The 14,174-nt window shown below is 30.2% G+C and overlaps 1 protein-coding gene and 1 pseudogene across 4 annotated transcripts in view; both read right to left on the bottom strand.

Moving 5' to 3' along the window:
* LOC113377978 overlaps window positions 1-14,174 on the bottom strand; it is a 52,098-nt gene that overhangs the window by 19,831 nt on the left and 18,093 nt on the right. The gene's annotated exons all lie outside the window — the stretch shown is intronic.
* LOC113375455 lies at window positions 8,338-11,426 on the bottom strand (annotated as a pseudogene).

Raw genomic sequence — 14,174 nt, 5'->3', positions numbered from 1 at the left:
CCATTTCCCCAAAACTTTATTGTCTTCCCAAAATCCACAAAGATGGCTTTCCCCTCGACCAATAGTTGCTGACTTAATTCCCCTCTCTTTGCAAATTATCCAAATTTATTAGTTCAATTTTGTCCAATATCACTCATAATTCTCCCCATTTGTCAAAAATTCTTTTGAAACTCATTCCCGAACTTAACTCCCTCAATGTACCATCTGATTTTTCCTTTATAAGTTTAGATGTTGTTTCCCTCTTCACTAACATTTCACCTGACCTTATCCTCTCTGCCATAGACCATAAATGGGCTGATATCAGCAAAACACACAGATTTCAATTTTTCTTGGTTCTTGAAATGTATTACATTCATTATTTCCAATACTTATTTTTCGTTCAACGACTCCTTTTTAAACAAAAAATTGGCACCCCAATGGGTTCCAGTTTGAGTGCCCCTCTTGCTGAACTTTGTATGCAGTTCCTAGAGAACTCTACTCTCAATACCTTGTCATATGTACCTCTTTTTTACAAACGTTACGTTGACGACATTTTAACTTGCATTCCTACTTATAACATAACCAATTTCCTAAATTCTTTTAATAATTTTGACTCACACCTTAGTTTTACCTTAGAGACTCAATTTAACAACTCCATTAATTTTTTAGATATTACTCTTTTCATAAATAACAACTCTATCACTACATGTTGGTATCAAAAATCCACTTGGTCTGGACGCTATTTAAACTACCATTCCTATCACCCAAAATCTACCAAGATTGCATCCATCATCAACTTACTAGATCATGCCATCCTTCTTTCTCATCCATCACATTGGGAAAAAAATATTAATTTGATATATTCTACCCTCAAAATAATTCCTATCCACTACAACTTTTACGCTCAGTAATAAATAATAGATTACCCTTTCTTCGTAATAAATTCCGTACAGCTTCCTTATTTACCTCCCAATCACAACAAAATAGTATCATTTCACAAAACCTTGTGAAGCCTCCTGAAAATCACTATCTCTCAATTCCTTCATCTCATTACCGTACATTGACTGCCTTTTCCACTCATGGAAAAAACTTTTTTCATCCGTTGGTCTGAAGCTAGTGTGTTCGACTGGACACACTCTCTCAGACTTATACACTAATTTAAAAACTCCTACCCCTATTTCCCGCACTTCAAACATCGTATATGTCATTGATTGAATGATTGTTCAAGCTGTTATGTTGGAGAAACTTCACAATTTCTCTCAAAAAGAATGCGCCAACACGAACTTAATAGTTTGAACAGAAAACAAAATAAAACCATGATCACCGAGCATGTCTCCAAATTTAACATTCTTTTAATTTCACCAATCCAAGAGTTATTCATCGTGAATCTAACATTTACGCAGGAAGTTCGCTGAGAGTATTTTCATACAAATATTACCTTCTATTAACAAACGATTTGATTCGGCTTCTCTTGCAATATTTACCGCGATGCTTCAAATAATTTTTTCAATATGCGTAATACATCCTAACATTTCTTTTATGTATTCTACATATTCTTTTGTGTATGCATATATGTGTATGTGTATGTGTATACATATATTACATTTATTGTTTTGCGTTTATATATACATATATATGTTATGTTATAATTTTTTATGTAACTTTTATCGTTCCATAACTATTATCGTTTTTCTGTTAATATCTATACTTTTTCTTAATAATTTTCTCTTCATTCACATATTTTTGGGATTTGATTATGGATGTCTTGCACATGTATAAATTTTTTACTATGTTCCTACTGCGCATGATCGTTGAGAAAATCTTCGTAATATGGAACCACCAAAATTCTCTCTATCCCGTTCTCTCACCAATGACGATACAGTTTCCAGTATTTTCCGCAAACACGTTCGCACACATTTTACTCTCGTACACACTCGTAATACAACTTCCAAACTAACAACATGTTCGTTTGGAATAAGCTTTTTTATAATAAAATATATCATTCATTTTAATTTTACAATTTTTTTAAAATTTTCATAACTCGACGTTTCATCAATTTTTTATTTCACTTTTATTTATTTTTCGTGCAATTTTGTGTTTTTGTGTTGTTTTTCAAAGTTTATTTGTATGGTGAGTTTCTTTACATTGTTTATTTTATGGTTGTTTTTCATATATACTTTTCATATACATTGTTTTACTTATTTTTGTCTGTTAATTATGTATTTTTTTATATTGTTTTAATTTGTAACCCTGAATTATTTAATTGTAGCACTGAAGATGGGTCAAATCCAGACCCGAAACGTATGTTCTCTATAAATAAAAACATTTTTCATTAAAACTGTTTTTTAATTACTGGATGGATGCCCAAGAAACAATTTTATTATATTATTTCACCATCTGAAGAAAAACCTCGCTTTATATAATCCAAGGGCTGAAAAATTGGACAATTTCAACATAAAATATTCAAGATTTTTTTGTTCATTCTCAAGACACTGTTTTTCAAATATTCTACAAGTTTTAAGACTCTTACGAAACCTACATATCAAGACTTCCTTACCAATACTACACGGAAGTTACAAATCCAAGATTTTGATCATTTTCAAGAACTTTTACAAGTGTTTTTTAATTTTAACAACATGAATTGTCAAAATAACCATAATTTCAATACTATATATGTGAATAGTGCTCTCCATACAAATAAGGTAAGACATAATAATCGTTCCTCTTATCAATATCCAACTTACACACAGAATTATAATAATTTCAATAATTCGTCAATTTACCGTTACAACAATTATTTTCATAATAGTTTTACACAATGCATTCCTTACTCTTTTCCATCTTTTTTCGAGTACATTTTCCATTGCTATGGACCTACCAAACTCATTTTATTTAAAACTATTTCAAACCTTTTCTCAAAACTGGCTATCGTCACCAACAAAAGAACTTTTTTACTTCGTTGTCGTAAAGAAAAACTCCTACCAAAATCCTTTGATTTCAAATTAACAAACTTTGATCATCTAAATTCCAATTATTTTAAAAATAAAAAGCTTTCTTTCTCCTTTATGTTGCTGAATCTAGAAATCAAACATTGCATTACCTCTATTGATAACATAAATAAATCTCTAAATTACAACATCCAATCCTTATTTTCCACTATTAATAATCACATTGACATTAACAATTTTTAGATTTCGAAAACTCTAGATTCAATAATTCTTTTAATATGTCAAAAAAATCCTTTTAAAAAATTCAATACCCTTTATTCGAAAAAGTCTAACGAATCCAAATTAAATATAAACCCTGATATCATCAATAAATGGGTTAAAAACATTTCAGATTTAGACATCCCATCCAAGGTTTTGAATATTTTAGCATTAGGTCCCAAATTTTCCATTCCACAACAGAAAAAATCGTTTAATTTGTCAAAACACTTAGCTCTTTAGAATATAGTTTACGTAATTTAAAAGATATCAATGAAAAAAACCGCATTAATCTATTTTTTGCAACCAACTTAATTCATTTTTCAAATTTGACATTTCTAACTTTCATCAACATAAAGAATTACTCAAAGATATCCACCTTTGCAAATCCTTTATCAAACAACACCCAGAAATTGTTGTTACCAGGGCAGATAAGGGTAACATGACGGTTATCATGAACAAAGATGACTATATTTCCAAATCCATGTCCCTCCTAGCTGATATAAACACTTACGAGCCTATAAATTCAGATCCCACCGACCTTATAAATCGGAATACTTTGAAATTCATTGATTCACTCATAGAAAACAAACAAATTCCCAAACCTCTCTCTCTACAATTAAAAACTTACAATCCCATTTCCCCAAAACTTTATTGTCTTCCCAAAATCCACAAAGATGGCTTTCCCCTTCGACCAATAGTTGCTGACTTAAATTCCCCTCTTTGCAAATTATCCAAATTTATTAGTTCAATTTTGTCCAATATCACTCATAATTCTCCCCATTTTGTCAAAAATTCTTTTGAACTCATTCCCGAACTTAACTCCCTCAATGTACCATCTGATTTTTCCTTTATAAGTTTAGATGTTGTTTCCCTCTTCACTAACATTTCACCTGACCTTATCCTCTCTGCCATAGACCATAAATGGGCTGATATCAGCAAACACACAGATTTCAATTTTTCTTGGTTCCTGAAATGTATTAAATTCATTATTTCCAATACTTATTTTTCGTTCAACGACTCCTTTTTTAAACAAAAATTTGGCACCCCAATGGGTTCCAGTTTGAGTGCCCCTCTTGCTGAACTTTGTATGCAGTTCCTAGAGAATACCTTGTCATATGTACCTCTTTTTACAAACGTTACGTTGACGACATTTTAACTTGCATTCCTACTTATAACATAACCAATTTCCTAAATTCTTTTAATAATTTTGACTCACACCTTAGTTTTACCTTAGAGACTCAATTTAACAACTCCATTAATTTTTTAGATATTACTCTTTTCATAAATAACAACTCTATCACTACATGTTGGTATCAAAAATCCACTTGGTCTGGACGCTATTTAAACTACCATTCCTATCACCCCAAATCTACCAAGATTGCATCCATCATCAACTTACTAGATCATGCCATCCTTCTTTCTCATCCATCACATTGGGAAAAAAATATTAATTTGATATATTCTACCCTTCAAAATAATTCCTATCCACTACAACTTTTACGCTCAGTAATAAATAATAGATTACCCTTTCTTCGTAATAAATTCCGTACAGCTTCCTTATTTACCTCCCAATCACAACAAAATAGTATCATTTCACAAAACCTTGTGAAGCCTCCTGAAAATTCACTATCTCTCAATTCCTTCATCTCATTACCGTACATTGACTGCCTTTTCCACTCATGGAAAAAACTTTTTTCATCCGTTGGTCTGAAGCTAGTGTGTTCGACTGGACACACTCTCTCAGACTTATACACTAATTTAAAAACTCCTACCCCTATTTCCCGCACTTCAAACATCGTATATGTCATTGATTGTAATGATTGTTCAAGCTGTTATGTTGGAGAAACCTCACAATTTCTCTCAAAAAGAATGCGCCAACACGAACTTAATAGTTTGAACAGAAAACAAAATAAAACCATGATCACCGAGCATGTCTCCAAATTTAAACATTCTTTTAATTTCACCAATCCAAGAGTTATTCATCGTGAATCTAACATTTTACGCAGGAAGTTCGCTGAGAGTATTTTCATACAAATATTACCTTCTATTAACAAACGATTTGATTCGGCTTCTCTTTGCAATATTTACCGCGATGCTTCAAATAATTTTTTCAATACGCGTAATACATCCTAACATTTCTTTTATGTATTCTACATATTCTTTTGTGTATGCATATATGTGTATGTGTATGTGTATACATATATTACATTTATTGTTTTGCGTTTATATATACATATATATGTTATGTTATAATTTTTTATGTAACTTTTATCGTTCCATAACTATTATCGTTTTTCTGTTAATATCTATACTTTTTCTTAATAATTTTCTCTTCATTCACATATTTTTGGGATTTGATTATGGATGTCTTGCACATGTATAAATTTTTTACTATGTTCCTACTGCGCATGATCGTTGAGAAAATCTTCGTAATATGGAACCACCAAAATTCTCTCTATCCCGTTCTCTCACCAATGACGATACAGTTTCCAGTATTTTCCGCAAACACGTTCGCACACATTTTACTCTCGTACACACTCGTAATACAACTTCCAAACTAACAACATGTTCGTTTGGAATAAGCTTTTTTATAATAAAATATATCATTCATTTTAATTTTACAATTTTTTTAAAATTTTTCATAACTCGACGTTTCATCAATTTTTTATTTCACTTTTATTTATTTTTCGTGCAATTTTGTGTTTTTGTGTTGTTTTTCAAAGTTTATTTGTATGGTGAGTTTCTTTACATTGTTTATTTTATGGTTGTTTTTCATATATACTTTTCATATACATTGTTTTACTTATTTTTGTCTGTTAATTATGTATTTTTTTATATTGTTTTAATTTGTAACCCTGAATTATTTAATTGTAGCACTGAAGATGGGTCAAATCCAGACCCGAAACGTATGTTCTCTATAAATAAAAACATTTTTCATTAAAACTGTTTTTTAATTACTGGATGGATGCCCAAGAAACAATTTTATTATATATATATATATATATTAGGGTGGTCCTTAATATGTACATTTTTGAATTTCCTTGCTTCCTACTTGCTTTTCAAAAATTTTAAAAATATTTTTTAGATGTAATTTAGCGAACAAATGAATGAATAAAACTCATTCATTTATCGCTAAGTTGTACCTAAAACATTTTTTTTAAATTTTCAAAATTTTTTCCATGGTCTTTCCCTACGAAGTTTGATTGAATTGCGCTCTAACCGTTAATATTAAGACCTAAAACTTTCAGAAAATTGTTTTTTATCAATTTGGAACCATTTGAGTCCCTGGGAGCAAGGAAATTTGAAAATGACCATTTTAAGGACCGCCCTAAAATATATATATATATATATATATATATATATATATACTAGATGGTAAAGTATTTAAAAAAACTATTTACTGTCGACGTTTTGGAACTAGGTTTATATTCTGATATATAATAACAACACACACACATGCACACAGATTTTAAGTGAAGTGTTTCTCCTTAAAATTCATCCGTCTAATAATCAGTTTGTTACGGAATAGTTATTCCATAACATCGAGAGAATAATACTTGTTGTCTCACATAACAAACTCAAAAAAGACTTAAAAATATTTTTCGAACCAAAGAAATTTATGAAAATCACATTTTTTGATAAAATCGTTTTTATAATCAATCATACAGGAAATTAATTTTGTTTTTCTTAACCCTTTTTTCAAAAACTTTATAATTTTCTAACATTTCTAATATTTTGTTATATAATCCTCTCATTTATTTTTATTACTTTCATTTTGATTATATCGTCATATTTCTGTAACGTCGTCAAATATCATATGCATCCATATTTAATTTATAAAATTCAAATTCAAATTCAAAGTTCAAATCAAGAATCGTATGTTTTCGTTTTTTATTCTATTTATATTCGATCCAAAGAAACGACTTTGTCAATTTGGATCAAATGGAAATAAATACATAGGGTTGATCAAAGCCAGAATCGAGGGCTGCTGAGCCATCTGTAAAAGCTTTGAAGGGATTACGATGGCTTACGCGCGGTGATTGATTTTAATTTAAGTTGCCATCTAACATTTGTCCCTATTTACATTCACGGTGTGCTGTTGTGTAATACTGCCGTGACTTCAGTTGGCTAAATTAATGCAATTTGATCACATTTGCAGAACCGCCAATCCCGCACAGGAACGATTGGTTTTGACATAGCGAATTATTTGTATACGCTTAGCGTATTTGCTTACGTGTGTATATACATAAAACCACATACACACATACACACACACACACACACACATATATATATATATATATATATATATTCACATATATATATTCACATATATATATATATATATATATATATATATATATGATAAAATTGTTTCTTGGGCATCCATCCAGTAATTAAAAAACAGTTTTATTGAAAAATGTTTTTATTTAGAGAAACATACGTTTCGGGTCTTGATTTGACCCATCTTCAGTGCATACAAATAAGTTTTAAAAAATAACAAAAAACACAACAAAATTGCACTAAAAAATAATTAAATATGAAATAAAAAATTAATAAGACGTCAAGTTATGAAATTTTTTTAAAAAAATAATAAAATTAAAATAAATAATATATTTTATTATAAAAAAGGTTTTTCCAAACAAACATGTTGTCAGTTTGGAGACCGTGTTACGTGTGTGTTATTTTTTAAAACTTATTTGTATGCACTGAAGATGGGCCAAATCAAGACCCGAAACGTATGTTTCTCTAAATAAAAACATTTTTCAATATAACTGTTTTTTAATTACTGGATGGATGCCCAAGAAACAATTTTATCATATTATTTGACCATCTGAAGAAAAACCTCTCGCTATATATATATATATATATATATATATATGTATATATATATATATATATATTCATTTTCTTCTAAACGTCTGTGCCAATTTATAATTATTTATAATTTAATTTTAACCCTCCATGTGCCCGCGTAACTTTTAGGTCACATTCCAAATTTTCCAATATTTTACTAAATATGTATGGTTTGATTCAAAAAATGGCGCAAAAATATTAATTATATAACTTTATCAAGACTTCCAATATCAAGATTTATGATCTATGCTAGACTTTTCAAATATCATTTTCATGTACAGTTTACTACAAACCGCTATGACTCCAAAGTCACATAATCCATTAGTACCTATATAAGGAATCATTTACACAGAATTTTTGTTTTTCATTTGCATATATAGGATTATAATTACTGATTTGCTGGTTCCCTAATTATTTTGGGATGTTAAACAAAAATTTGGCCTATAGAGAGTTAATTTATATACATAATATATTAAATAGCTATTTTCTAAATCACTGGGTTAGGAGTTAAAAATTATATCATTTTTAGGTTTTTATTTTTTACGCATAATTTTTCAATTATAAAATTATCGAATATTTTATAATCTTCATTAAATGCGCCAACTTTTAATAAAACTTGATAATACACTTCAGTCCATTTTTTTTTTTAAAGATGGCTTCTCGAATTGGATCAATTTTAAAAATTTTAAATTGATAATTCAACAAAGAGTCTTAATTCTTGAAAGCTTCAGGCAATTGTGTTATTACTATTGACTGTGGTACTAGAAATGTTATTCACGATTACGGCCCCAAATGAACAAAATTAGTTAATAACTAACCACAATAACCGAAAAATGGTGATCATTTGACCAAAGCTCTAGGTTGCACTAGAAAGCTCACAATTTCCAAACAACGTGAGATAATTATTTTCAGGACAGTTAAGGTCAGTAGTACAAAACTTTGATTTGTGCACTCTCTAAAAGGCAATATTAAGAGCTAAAACTTATATTAATTTTTTTTTCAATTTGGAATCGTTTAAGCCCTGTTTCGCAATTCGAAAATGTATATATGTACATCAAATAAAAATCACAGACATGAAAACCTTAATACCAGATCTTTCGAAAAATCATCTTGTATTACATATGTATAATAAAAATTCAACCATGCACAATTACCACCTCTTAATGTCACCCATATTGTCATCATAAATAATTTAATGAGAAACTGATTAATTACAATGAGAAAACATATGCTTGTAAAAAAAATGGCGTTTATAATATTTGTTGGAATCTAAGGATATATATATATATATATATATATATATATATAATTAACCGTTCATTTAAACTATATAATTGAGTAATATATAAAAATTCGATAGTACATCAAGACCAATGAAGAAAAAATTCCACCGCTTTTCCCAACGTAAAAGTTAGTATCTTGTCTAAATCTCTTCTTCCAACCTGATCCAATCTCACAGTTTGCAAGTAATCTCGGCTTAAAATTAATTAACATGAAATCCATAGACTCAGTCTCCAAACAAATTACGTGAAGTAATTTTCGAATTTAAACATAGCTTCGTTATATTGTAACAGATCAAGTTTAAATAGTATTTGAATGCCTTATGTCATTAATGAAAGGTAAAAACTATATATATATATATATATATATATATATATATATATATATATATATATATATATATGAGTGAGTTCTTGAGGGCGATACATCAAACAAAGAAAAGCCAAAGATTTATAAAATAATCTTTATTTCCAAACGTTTCGACATTCAATTTAATGTCATCATCAGTGGATATTACGTTGGTTGGTTATATATAGAGAAGTGTACACAGCACTAGAGATTGGCACTAACATTTATACAACTAACTTGTCAACACTATGCATTTTTTATATAATTTTTTTGTATGATGTAAACAGAAAAATGATAGTTTTATTGAACAAAATGGTAAGTAGAATTATGTAATTTCTGCCACGACTTCTGTACTTTGCGAGTACCGAGGCAGGGCCGGCTTTAACACTACCAGCGCCCTGGGCGAGATTTCTACGGCGCCCTCCACCTGCAATTCAAACCCATTTGGAAAAAACAAAAACATCTAATGAAATAACCGTTTATTAAAAAAAAAATATTTATTATAAAAGATAACCAGTTAGATAACCAGATAGTTACACAAACACTTACTTTTCTGGCATTTCTATCAGCGAACTCTTTTATAAGGTTGTCGAAGTAGATGTTTTCAGCAATTTCATTTTCAATTGACAAAGTTGCTAAGTTTGTCAATCTAGATTGAAAAATCGCTGATTGAAGATAGGTTTTTATCAGCTTCAGCTTTGAAAAGCTCCGCTCCCCACTAGCAACCGTTACAGGTATAGTTAATAAAATTCGCAATGATATCCATACATTTGGATACAGTTCTTGTAAGTTGAAATCGTTGATGAAATTTAAAACAAAAATGGGAGTAACCACATTTTTATCAGGTAAAAAGGATGCCAGACTTATAAGTTCATCACACAACATACAACCATCTATATCTGATTTAGAGTCTACAGTTAATTTTAATTGGAGATCACTACAGAGCTTGAGAAGGTCGCGTTTTTCTGGAATCTGTTTGATATTGTACAAAAAAGACCAAGATTCCGAGTACCCATTTAACTGTTAGAACCTTTCATTGATTGAAATTAATATAGTGTCCAAAAGACAGTTGAAAAACTCAACCTCAAATGTTTTTTCTGGAGAAGTTATAGGGTCATCGCGTGCAATTTCACCAGCTTGACGCTTAATACGTCGAATTCTTGTTGTAGCTCGAAATTCAGGTTCAATTTCTAGTTCTTCGGCCAACTCCTTCGCAGTTAAAATAGCGCTTTTAAAGCCCGTATTTCTGTAGTCTTCCAAAAAATTGCAGCATTTTTTTCAACATTTGTGTACATTTACCAAGATCCATATCTGTTGACTGTAGAGATTCACTTACAACATTTATTTGATGAAGTATGTCATACCAAACAACCAATGAAACTATGAAGCAGAAATCTTTCAGTTGTTCGGCTAGTGTAGTAGCCTCATGAGACATTTGAACATCAGTTTTCTGAGTTGAGCCAAAGTAATCAAAGCATCATGGATAGTACTAATTTGATAACGGACTGCTTTAACGCTACTCATTCTTGCTTCCCAACGAGTGTCACTGTGCTTTTTTATAGTATATAGTTCCAAGTGATCGGTTAGAAATTTCCATCGATGAACAGAAGCTGAGTGGTCTGAAATATCACTCTTCATAGCTAATCGCAAGTGCTCCTGCATGACTAGATCAAATTTGGCTAGTAGTTGTACTAAGCCTAAGAACTTTCCGTTATTTGGCGTATATAGTTTATCAGAAGTGCCTCTGAACGCCATATTGTTTTCGGCTAAATAAAGTGTGATATGCATCAATCTAGACAAAACATTATTCCATCTTGTAGTTTCCTTTCTAATCAAGTGTTGCTTTTGGCAACGTTTTCCCTATTTTTAATCGTAGTTCAGCTTCAATCCATGAAAGGTAAAACTTCTTATGAAAAGTGCTATTTTCGTGATTTTTTAATATTTCAGACAAGTATTTCCAGTTGTTATACCCTTCAGAGACTAAGTTCGACGTTGAGCTACTATCAAATAGTCTACAGCAAAAGCAATAAACTCGATCCTTAGAAACGGAGTAAATTAACCAACGGCGCTGAATTGTTTCATTGTTTGCAAGAATTTTTGTGAAATGAGAATTAGAGAAATGTCGGCCTGTATCATTCTTCGGATAATTATCAATGTGAGTTTGCACTGGGCTACTAGTAATTATGTGATCAATAATTTTGCCATTTCGAGTGACTGGCCAAGTGACCAAGTTCGCTGGCCAATGTGAATGAGCTGAGTTTGTTACGCTTCGCTACAATAACGCTAGCTTTTTTAACCAAAACGTTAAAAGGAGATAGACAATGTGTTTTGACAATAGACAAAAAAACCGCTTAATTTAGGGAATTTACGACTAAGCAGACCTCGAACTATGAGCATAAGCCGGGGGGCGCCTGCGGCGCCCCTTTTTGCTGGCGCCCAGGGCGGTCGCCCAACTCGCCCTACCCTAAAGCCGGCACTGTACCGAGGCATATATATATATATATATATATATATATATATGCATATACATGTGTTATTTTATAATGACATTAAAAATATGTATAATATTTAAAAACATTAATGTAATTAAAGTCATACTTCAAATATGACATGATCGGTTTGTCTTGTAATTAGCAGTTAGAAATGAACCTTCGTTAAAAAATGAAGTAATTGCTGATTAATAAATTTTATAATATTCGTTAACAAAGTGGATGATGTTGAATAACGCCTAAACAAATATTGTTTTTGCAACTTCACTCATCATGTACTAATTGTGTTTGAAGGACTTCATGTAATTAAAATTAACATACATTCATTGACTGATGGTATTTTTTTACTTTTTCGCTGGCGTTATAATCTCATTCTTTGAACTGCTGTAATATCTGTTTTGCGTAAAAAATATTTTCTATTTCAATAACTTCAAAGATTTATAGAAACTACAAATAATATAGAAATTATTTCAAGAAACTTATGTTTCATACACGGCGCAAATGCTGCTTTTGTTTTATTATTTTCATTACAATTATTTACGGAGGACAGGGTAAAATATTATTCTGATTCAGGCATTTTTCATTAAATCAAGATTTGTACTACGATGTAACTTTAAAATGTTTATTTATCTATGCCGATTTCCTTGTTGATATCGGTACGCATACAACGTTGAGGCCGGCACGCATTCAACGACAGATATCAATTCACATACGCGACGACCAATCACAATCGACCCGATATCATCGAGAGCGAATGACGAATCTTTGGCACTCGACTCTTATCTTATCTTATATGCCGTAACCCACTTCCGTTGCATTTGTACAGATTTACACCCTTGTCGCACCTAAAGAAGTTTTACTTCGTATTACTATTTATCGCGTAAGTTAAAGTTATTCAAATTACATAAAAGATTTAGTTCATATAATGATCAACTAAATCTTTATGCTAATTGAATAATGGAATAAATTCTGTTTGTAAAATTAAATTAAAAATATGTTCGTTACTAATGATTAAAGATCGCGCTATTAAGCGTCAGCATATAATGTAATTTAATTTCATTCATTGATCATTTTCATGATCTACCATTTTCAAACAATCTAGAATTACTATTTCATTTATTAATCTACTAAATACTGTTTTCGAAACTCATTTACCAAAACATAATTTATTATAATATGAATCCTCATTTGTGACATGTGTTTTGCGGATTTTATAACGCCAAATCACGTTATAGAGATATACTGTCCTCTTGGAATAAATTTCTTTACGACTAACTTTTACGGTCTTTTATGTCACATCTTTGTGGGCCAATATCCAAAATGAATTTATAACTCGTATTATATTGATGCATGACGTAAAGGTTATTTTTATAGCTAGATATGTGGAAATTTTAAGACGTATGTTTACGTTTTCACATGCTTTTGAAATTTATTTCTGAGATTTTTTTTTCTGATTTACAAAAAATATGTTTTATATGTCACTCTGTCAATAATATTTTCCATATTGTTCACTATTCTCTGAAAATAATTGCTATCTTTAACTAATTTTCTTTAAGTACTTTGTTTTCATGTCCGTATATACAGTTTTTTAGGTCAAGACAAAACCTTCTGAAGGAAGGTTTAACAAAGCGTGTTTGACGACTTTGTTTATGTAGATTGTTCAGGACTACGATAATAAAGTAAAGAGCCTAGCAAAACCAACAAAGATATGATTTGCTATGAAAATATGTTCTTATGTATCCAGATCTACACGATATTGTTTAACGCATATTTATATATAAACGTAGCTATTTATGTATATATATATATATATATATATATATATATATATATATATATATACATATATATATATATTAGGTTGAGCTTTGAACGAGGAATCCAGTTGTAATAAAAATTTAACTAGTTTTTTTTAAAAAACATTTTTATCTTTAATGTCAACGTATGGGAACTATGTACGTTCTATCTTCAAGGCATATGCCAGCAATATGATCTTGATTAAAAGATAGACAAA

The sequence above is a fragment of the Ctenocephalides felis genome, unplaced genomic scaffold, assembly GCF_003426905.1.
Source record: "Ctenocephalides felis isolate EL2017-DRISC unplaced genomic scaffold, ASM342690v1 CF-g0.4_SCAFFOLD_01886, whole genome shotgun sequence".
Taxonomy (NCBI): Eukaryota; Metazoa; Arthropoda; class Insecta; order Siphonaptera; family Pulicidae; genus Ctenocephalides; species Ctenocephalides felis.
This window is presented reverse-complemented; position numbering and strand designations above follow the sequence as displayed.